Consider the following 10,305-nt stretch of genomic DNA (forward strand, 5'->3'; position numbering starts at 1 on the left):
CTGCTACATAGACATGGATCCGCAACAAACCAGCTATCCGCTATTTATTACCTTGCGTTAGTTAGGAACTAAAAATTAGCTAAGGCGACCGTGGTCTAATTAGTCAACTAGTTGGCATAAAGCCGTGGATTCATCATGTTTAATTTAACCTTAAGGACTCTTTGATGACAAAACGTTTATTTGTGGTCTTGGGTCAAGTGGCCTCTCTAGAAAAGCACCAGACGGTGAGAAAGTTGAGTCCACAGAAAACGTGACTGCTAGGCACGCAATTGCTTGGAAGCATGATCTTTTGACTGTCAAGAGAGCATATACCCTGGCGTCATCTTTGGAATGAGGTTCCCAATTCAGTACGGTGGCAGGCAGGCAGGCAGCACAGCACAGCAGCAGAGTGAGCGATCATCCGGCTGCCACTTTCTACAGGCAGCCAGAGACCGGGAGCAGAGGAGCGGTCGTGGCGAGCGGCGAGCCACAGGCGCACATCGTTGAATTGAACAGAAAGGAGAGCGGGAGAAAGCGACTCGTCAGTCTCTATGCCGCTGGGCGGACGAATCCAATTCGGGCCTGCCTGCTGTCGGCCTCCCTCCCTCGCCGCCGCCTCTCCACTATCATCTCCAGCGACCTCTCCAAGAAGCATCAGTATCAGCACCAGCAACAGCTGTGGTTTCAGCAGAAGAGGGGCGAGGAAGAAGCGCCGCTGCATTTCTTGGACGGTGAGCGCGGCTACTCCGGCGGACATGGCGACCAACAGGTGCGCCACTGAGACCTGTCTCTGTTCGTCTCCGGGCCTCTCCTCTCCTGGCGACCTCTCTTCACCCTGTTCGTCTGATCGTTCCTGTGCCTTATAAGTCGGTTGATGCTGTTTTGTTGCGAAAGAAGCATGCTGATACGCTTGTTCGCCACTGAAACACCGTACACTACTCACCTATTTCTGTCTTGTGAACTCTGAAGCGGCAGCGCCCTGACGAAGCTGGCGCCGCTGGAAGCCATCCTGTTCGACATCGACGGCACGCTCTGCGACTCCGACCCCATCCACTTCTGTGCCTTCCGAGACCTCCTGCAGCAGGTCTGTAGAGTTATTCTTTCTCTGCAACGGCTCTGTGCTTCTGTCTGTCACTTCTCAACTGCTATGCTATCCGTGCTTCAACAGGTAGGCTTCAACGACGGTGTTCCCATCACCGAGGAGTTCTACAGTGCCACCATTAGTGGGGGACACAACGACGACCTCGCTAGGGCGCTGTTCCCGGACATGGATCACCAGAAGGCGATGCAGTTCATGGATGACAAAGAAGCTTTGTTCAGAAAGTAGGCCACTCATCTTATTTACCCTGTGCTACTTTGTACGACAGTTTAGGGCTTTTTTTTTTAAACTACAGCATATATATATCGACACTTGATTTCAATTTGGCCATATAGAATTAGAAGTCCGGCGGTTGAGTGAAGCAACCGATGTATCCGGCCAATTATTTGCAGGTTCAGTTGCGTTTAGAATTTTACCTGCTGGTTCACTCTTCAGGTCTAGTTGTCCCAGAGGAAATCTGGGTTTGTAAATCTGAACCCATAGTAGAAAGTACTGCATGATACTACAGTCTGACAATCCCAAAGTTGTCAAAACTTTTGTACTAAAAGGCATTAATGTTGATGTTTTCCTTACATGATCGTGTCAACGCAAACATAAACTGCCATCCTGTGCCACTTGATGCTTGCTGAACACTAACGTGAAGCTGAAAGCTTACACACACAGGTTGGCACCAGGACAGCTGAAGGCCTTGGATGGACTGCACGAGCTGTGCGGATGGATCAAGGGCCGCAACCTGAAGCGCGCGGCAGTGACCAACGCTCCGAGGGCGAACGCCGAGCTGATGCTGTCGCTGCTGGGGCTCACCGACTTCTTCCCGGTGCTCGTCATCGGGCCCGAGTGCGACCGGGCCAAGCCGTTCCCTGACCCGTACCTCAAGGCCCTCCAGCTCATCGACGCATCGCCTGAACACACCTTCATATTTGAAGTATGGATAATGCTGTCTCGCCGTGATTCTCTGAAGCTTTGTTTTTTCCATCATCACTAGTCGAAACAGTCAGTAACCAACGGTAATGCTGTGTTCGTGCATGTGCATCTCGTTCTGCCAAGGACTCTGCATCGGGGGTCCGAGCCGGTGTGGCTGCTGGAGTGCCTGTGGTTGGCCTGACGACCAGGAACCCTGGGAAGGTGCTGAAAGACGCAGGAGCCAGCTTGCTGGCCAAAGATTTTCAGGACCCAGCGCTGCTGTCCGGTGCTTCAAGAGATCGAACCCGCAGCGGCGAACGCGCAAGGCTGATCGGTCATTGAAGACACACTAACAAGTGTCATGCTGGACTGGTGATCAGCTATTCATGTACGGAGTGGAATAGATCTACAATCACACTGCACTATGGAATAACTACCTAAGGTTCCTCGGCTGGAAACTGGACACGAGTATGGATCTGTGCAAAACCTGGTGCCTACTCCAGTGGTTCTTTGCTCCCAAGTCCCAAGTGTCTTCAGCATATGTCGCGACCAATTTTTATTCTAATGCATATTTATTTAATAAAGGCTTTTATTATGTCACTTAATTTAAGGAGGCTTCCACGTGCCTATCTATATCTATATCTAATACTAAAGAGCTAAATTTTTGCCACCTATAATTTTTCGTCCAACCTAATCACCGATACTTTATCCGCATCCAGCCAGGTTTTGTTTCTGTTTTCATCTCTATTTCTTCTTGGACTGCTTTGTCTTTTTTTCCCCTCTTTTTTGGCACGTAAATGTTTCGTGCGTCCGGGTCTTAAGCTAGGAAGGTGCCGCACCAGCTCCTGCATGATGTCCGTGACTTTCCTTCCTTTTATTTGTTTTTATTTTATATTTTCTAATGAATTAATCTTGCTTTTATATTGTAAAAATAAGATAAATAATAATAAAGTATTACAAATCTTTTAAAACAGTTGACCCTTACTTAAAATAAACAAATATTTCTATTTTTATTAAGTTGTTTAATAAGAAATAAATTATTATTATAACATGAATTAGCCGATGAGCTCTAAAAAAAAACTAATCAAACCGTGTAAACTTAAATCTTGAACACTTTCTCATCCCAAACCTGTAAAAATAAATGTTTCTTCAAGCTATCTATAGATGTCGGTGCAAATCTCTAAGTTGTCCTCATATGACAGGGCAACTCTCGATAGGCTAACATGTGAAAATTGAGATACAGTAACGACTAACCCTTGCCCACCTTAATAAAATATTAAAATTATATATTTTTATGGATCCTCAAAAGATGCCATAGGAACTTAATATCTAACTATTGTCATTCCTTGTTTCTATTAATAAGCCGTTCGTTTGTGATTTGTTTAGAGATTACAAAGTACGACATAAACGCTCATAACGCACGCTCACTCACCCGAATGAACGTACGTACGTAAACCCTACCTCTATAAGTACATTCGAAGACTGGGCCGATAAATCCTCGAAACGATATTGACGAAAGTCACCAGCGCCTCGCTGTGACGGGAACGTCGCCTACCATGGAAAACACAATGCCGCTTAAATCCTGGAGTACGAGGAGTCAAACCCAAGACCGTAGGTGCTACTGAGGCTCTTATAGACATTAGGCTACAAGCCCTTAGGCCCGTTCATTTGTAATTGCTGCAATAACCACCCACAATATCAAAAGTAGCACATGCACAAATTAAACTGTCGTGGCCAGTTGCAGCTGTGTAGCAAGCTGAAGTGAAGTGAATATATCGAACGTTTGATAGTTTTTTTCTCTCTCATAGCAACACACGCTTATGTTTTCTTAGTTGAAACAAGGTGTGGCCTTGACATATATTTTCTTAACGTATGGTCATCCGTAGCAACGCACGGATATTTTTCCTAATAACAGTAATAATGCCCTATTGGAGCATGAAATTGTTCCTCGAGGAAATCTGGAAACTCTATTTCATTCAGATCAGAGTCCTGACGTCCTTATTCACATTTTTGGTACATTTTCTCTATAAATAGAAAAAAAAGGGATGTGCATATGTTTATGGAATTCTTTCCTCTGCTGTGGTGGATTGCGGCAGGATAAATTTTCAGTCTGTCCATGTACCCTGCGTGTTAGACTGAACAAAAGGTCGTCGTCATCTTAGCACATACAGAATAGCAGATGCTTATGGCATTTAGTTTCTCTATTTGTTGTCAAATTGTAAAATTCTGCGTACGTACTCCTCGTGCAGGGTTGTATTCTTATGCAATATGATTTTACACATAATGAGTTTTTTTCCCCTCTCAAATATGTAGGCTAGCCACTAAGCACATAAACAGATCGAATAGACCAAAAGGAGGTGAATTGGTCATAAAAATTCAAAGCAACAAATTTAACCTAAAATGCTACTTCACCGCAAGTTCCATAGCTAACCATATCAACTTAACAACCCACTAACAAGTTCTTAGGACCATCACACTCACACTGGCTTATGGCTGGACTAAAGATAAATTTTCTCAGAAGTGAAATACTCACTATAAATGATGAAGATGACTGGGCTAGCACATATGCTGAACTCTTTAATTGTCAGGTGGGAACTTTTCCCATTAAGTATCTGGGAGTCCCAGTGAGTCCCAGTAGGCTCCATGTTATTGACTGGTTACCCTTAGTGGACAAACGTGCTAAGAAATTGGATGTTTGACAAGGTGGAACTATGTCCATTGCTGAAAGAACTACTCTAATCAGATCTAGCCTTAACAATGCTCTTATTTATCACTTGTCTATTTACTTGCTTCCAAAATCAATACTCAATAGACTTGTCGGTGTTTTGTAGACCGACTAGTGAATTTATACGAATATCGCGCTGCTCCAGGAAGACGATGGTAGCATCCAAAAAGACACGAGGAATTGTACTGGTTTAGGCCGGAGCCCTACGTCCAGTCTTAGAGATGATCGACTGCATGTACCTCGCTTGAATGCCCTGAAGTTCTTACAATGGGAGGTGCAAGAATGGTGGAAAGAGGTAGGAGAGCTAGAGCTAAGAGACGGACTACCCGAATGAACCTAGCTAACTTGGCTTGCAAGTAACGTCATCTTGTAGCGCACGTTCGGGTGTGGTTGTCGTTATGGTCTTATGCCCACGTCGTGGCATGGAGTGGCGTGGTGCTACAGTGCCGGTCGTGGTGGCACTATGGGCACGGTGGTGTTTCACCAGCCATCCTGCGTGACATGGCCTCGCCGTGGCCTTCGTCATCGCCTCCTGATCTCCCGGGGGCGTCATACAGGAGTTGGTAGCCACCCTGAAAGGTCCTAATGGCTAGAGGGGGGGTGAATAGCCTAATAAAAATTTCTACAACAACACTTAACAAAAGGTTAGACAATTATGAGGCGAAGCAAGTGTTGCGCTAGCCTACTCAAAATGCAAGCCACCTACCACAATTCTAGTTTAGATAGTGTCGATTCACACAAGAGGTATGACACTACCCTATGTTAGTGTGCTCTCAAAAGCTAACTAAAGAGTCCACACCAACCAAGCAAGCAAGCTCTCACAACTAGTTACACTAAAGAGCTTGTCAACTAGTTTGCGATAATATAAAGAGAGTGATTAAGATAGTTATACCGCCTTGTAGAGGAGTGAACCAATCAATCACAAGGATGAATAACAATGAAGACCAATCACCTCGGAATCAATGATGAACACAATGATTTTTACCGAGGTTCACTTGCTTACCGGCAAGCTAGTCCTCGTTGTGGCGATTCACTCACTTGGAGGTTCACGCGCTAATTGGCTTCACACGCCAAACCCTCAATAGGGTGCCGCACAACCAACACAAGATGAGGATCACACAAGCCACGAGCAATTCACTAGAGTACCTTTTGGCTCTCCGCCAGGGAAAGGTCAAGAACCCCTCACAATCACCACGATCGGAGCCGGAGACAATCACCACCTCCGCTCGACGATCCTCGCTGCTCCAAGCCGTCTAGGTGGCGGCAACCACCAAGAGTAACAAGCGAAATCCGCAGCGAAACACGATCACCAAGTGCCTCTAGATGCAATCACTCAAGCAATGCACTTGGATCACTCCCAATCTCACTATGATGATGAATCAATGATGGAGATGAGTGGGAGGACTTTGGCTTAGCTCACAAGGTTGCTATGTCAATGAAAATGGCCAAAGATATGAGCCACAGTTGGCCTTGGGGCTTAAATAGAAGCCCCCACAAATAGAGCCGTTGTACCCCTTCACTGGGCACACTGCGCTCTGACCGGACGCTCCGGTCCACCTGACCGGACCCTGGACGCAGCGTCCGGTCCACAGATGGACGCCATGCGTCATCAGCTTCAAACGCTGTTCGTCTGATTCTAACGGCTATGAAGCTGACCGGACACTCCGGTTAAAACTGACCGGACGCTGAAGCCCCAGCGTCCGGTCGAGTATAGTAAGGGTCGAAAATCGGTTTTCCTCGACTGGACGCGTCCGGTCCACCTCGACTGGACATAGCCCAGCGTCCGGTGGTAAACCCTAGCCACTGTACCGATAGTCAACGCGACCGGACGCAGGCAGTCAGCGTCCGGTGCTTCTGGATCCAGCGTCCGGTCACTTGATCGACGCTGGCATCACTCTGTTTTCACTTCTAACTTCTTCACCCTTGCTCCAATGTGCCAACCATCAAGTGTATCACATTGTGCACATGTGTTAGCATATTTTCACAAATATTATCAAGGGTGTTAGCACTCCACTAGATCCTAAATGCATATGCAATGAGTTAGAGCATCTAGTGGCACTTTGATAACCGTATTCCGATATGAGTTTCACCCCTCTTAATAGTACGGCTATCAAACCTAAATGTGATCACACTCTCTAAGTGTCTTGATCACCAAAACAAAATAGCTCCTACAAATAATACCTTTGCCTTGAGCTTTTTGTTTTTCTCTTTCTTCTTCTCAAGTTTAAGCCCTTGATCATCGCCATGCCATCACCATTGTCATGCTATGATCTTCATTAGCTTCTCTACTTGAAGTGTGCTACCTATCTCATGATCACTTGATAAACTAGGTTAGCACTTAGGGTTTCATCAATTCACCAAAACCAAACTAGAGCTTTCAATCTCCCCCTTTTTGGTAATTGATGACAACCCTTATACAAAGATATGAATTTAAATTCAATTGAATCCATGTTGCTTGCCCAAGCATATTTACCATGTGTAAAAGGATATGGACAAGTTTCATGAACCCTAAGTGGTAGCAATTGCTCCCCCTACATATGTGCTAAGAGTTTGGATTAAGCTTGCACATATGCTTAGATAGGAAATGTAGGAGTCAATGTCTACCATATGATGCTAAGGTATAAAAGATGGACCTTTGAAGCGTGATACCAATCGGAGTGCACCAATATACCATCCTTAGCACCATAGTTAGCTCAATACCACTTAGAAATATTTGGAAGTGAAATCACTAGATATCCTATACATGCTAGTTTACATTTCATCATTCAAACCTACAACTAGCATACATCACACAAGGATGGATATTTTAAATTTAGAACTTATGCCATGCAAGCAAACATATGAAATGCACGTTCAAATGCACCATACAAGTTCATGAGCTTGCTCCCCCTACTTGTGTGCTCAAAATTTTAGTTGATCCCTTTCCTTTGTTATATCTCTCCCCCTATGTCATATATCTAGATATCTTTATGTTTGTTTGTCTCTCCCCCTTATCCCCTTTATCTTTGTTTCTCTCCCCCTTTGTCATCAATGACCACAAAGGTTCTAAATAAAATTACTTGTAGGGTCGAGATTATCAATGTCAATCAATGGGGTGAGGGTCATTTTCCCAAATTTGGTTCAATTCTAGATAATTTCCTAAAGATATTTAACTCGGTTTGATCCAAGGACAAGCTTCTTCACACCTCCAAATAAGGGTTATCTTGTACCATGTTGAGTTAAACACTTATAGTTCATTTTCTAGATTAAACACTAGGTTTACAAGCCCATAAACATGTCATATGCCATCACTAGATCAAGTCAAGCATAGAAGCAATAGTGATACCATATTGACATCAAAATTCATTTGATTTTCATGAATGAGCCTAATAAGATAGAACCACTTGCAAGGTCCTAATAAGATTGAAAATATGACTAGATGCACTAAACATGTCCTTAGCAAGGATGTATGTCATGCCAATCAACTTTTACCTTGGATTGCTCGAAGGAGAGGCATGTCATATGAGTGGGGGTGCATCAACACATATTTGAGAAATCCAATATGTTCAACTCATTCCTTAGCTTGCAAAACCTTTTCTCATCCAATGGCTTGGTGAATATATCGGCAAGTTGATCTTCGGTGCCTACACTCTCAATGCAAATGTCCCCTTTTTGTTGGTGATCTCTTATGAAATGGTGGCGGACATCAATGTGCTTTGTTCTTGCATGTTGAACCGGATTGTTTGTCAACTTGATTGCACTCTCATTGTCACATAGCAATGGCACTTTCTTGAACTTGATTCCAAAGTCACTCAAGGTGGCCTTCATCCAAAGTATTTGTGCACAACAACTACCGGCGGATATGTATTCGGCTTCGGCGGTTGATAATGCAACACTATTTTGCTTCTTTGATGACCATGAAACAAGTGATCTTCCCAACAATTGACATGTGCCCGAAGTGCTCTTCCTTTCAACCTTGCATCCCGCATAATCCGAGTCGGAGTAACCAACTAGCTCAAACTTTGCTCCTTTGGGATACCACAAACCAACATTTGGTGTATGCTTCAAGTACCTCAATATTCTCTTTGTAGCCTTCAAATGACTTTCTCTTGGTGAGGCTTGAAATCTTGCACACATGCATACACTAAACATGACATCCGGCCTTGATGCGGTCACATAGAGTAGGCTTCCAATCATAGACCGATACAACTTTTGATCCACCATATTTCCACTTGCATCACTATCCAAGTTGCCATTGGTTCCCATTGGTGTGCTAATGACTTTGCTATCAATCATGCCAAACTTCTTGATCATGTCCTTGATGTACTTGCCTTGACTCACAAATGTACCATTCTTCAATTGCTTGATTTGAAGACCAAGGAAGTAACTCAACTCTCCAATCATGGACATCTCAAACTCATTAGCCATCATCTTTCCAAACTCATCACAAAATTCTTGATTGGTTGATCCAAATATGATGTCATCAACATAGATTTGCAATACAAATAGATCTTTTCCAATCTTCTTGATGAAAAGAGTGGTGTCAACCTTGCCCATGGTGAACCCTTTAGAGAGTAGGAAATCTCTCAATCTCTCATACCATGCTCTAGGTGCTTGCTTCAAGCCATACAATGCCTTCTTCAACTTGTACACATGGTTGGGCTTCTTATCATCTTCAAAACTGGAGGTTGCTCAACATATACTTCTTCATTGATATAACCATTGAGAAATGCACTCTTGACATCCATTTGATAGAGCTTGATGTTGTGAGCACAAGCATAGGCTAGCAAGATTCTTATTGCTTCCAATCTAGCAACTGGGGCATATGTTTCTCCAAAGTCAAGACCTTCAACTTGTGTATATCCTTGTGCTACCAATCTTGCTTTGTTCCTTACTACTATCCCATCTTGATCTTGCTTGTTTCTAAAGACCCATTTGGTTCCAATCACATTGTGTCCCTTTGGTCTTTCTACCATTTCCCATACTTGATTTCTTGTGAAGTTGTTTAGCTCTTCATGCATAGCATTGACCCAATCAACATCCTTCAAAGCTTCATCTATCTTCTTTGGTTCAATGGATGACACAAATGAGAAGTGTTCACAAAATGATGCCAATCTTGATCTTGTTTGTACACCTCTTGAAATATCTCCAATGATTGTATCCAAAGGATGATCTCTTGCAATACTTGTTGGTTGGAGCAATGGAACTTGATTGCTTGCACTTGCTAGATCATTGGGTTGAGATGATGTACTAGCCACTTGATCTTGATTAATGTCATGAGAGTCACTTGCACTAGCTTGACTTGTATCATCTTGCACATTTGAGTTAGAGAGCACTTGCACTTGATCATCTTCATCATCATTCACTTGCCTAGGCCTCAATTCACCAACATCCATGTTCTTCATGGCATTTGAAAGTTGAATGCCTCTAACATCTTCCAAGTTCTCATTCTCTTCTTGTGAACCCTTGGTTTCATCAAATTCAACATCATGAACTTCCTCAAGAGTACCACTATCCAAATTCCAAACTCTATATGCTTTGCTTGTAGTGGAATAACCAAGTAGGAATCCTTCATCACATTTCTTGTCAAACTTGCCCAATCTTGTGCCTTTCTTCAAGA

General features: G+C 43.7%; 1 pseudogene; it reads left to right on the forward strand.

Moving 5' to 3' along the window:
* The first annotated feature begins 435 nt into the window (after positions 1-435).
* Positions 436-2,591, forward strand: LOC136492632 (haloacid dehalogenase-like hydrolase domain-containing protein Sgpp; annotated as a pseudogene).
* The last annotated feature ends 7,714 nt before the right edge of the window (positions 2,592-10,305 follow it).

Source organism: Miscanthus floridulus, chromosome 1 (genome assembly GCF_019320115.1).
Source record: "Miscanthus floridulus cultivar M001 chromosome 1, ASM1932011v1, whole genome shotgun sequence".
Classification (NCBI taxonomy): domain Eukaryota; kingdom Viridiplantae; phylum Streptophyta; class Magnoliopsida; order Poales; family Poaceae; genus Miscanthus; species Miscanthus floridulus.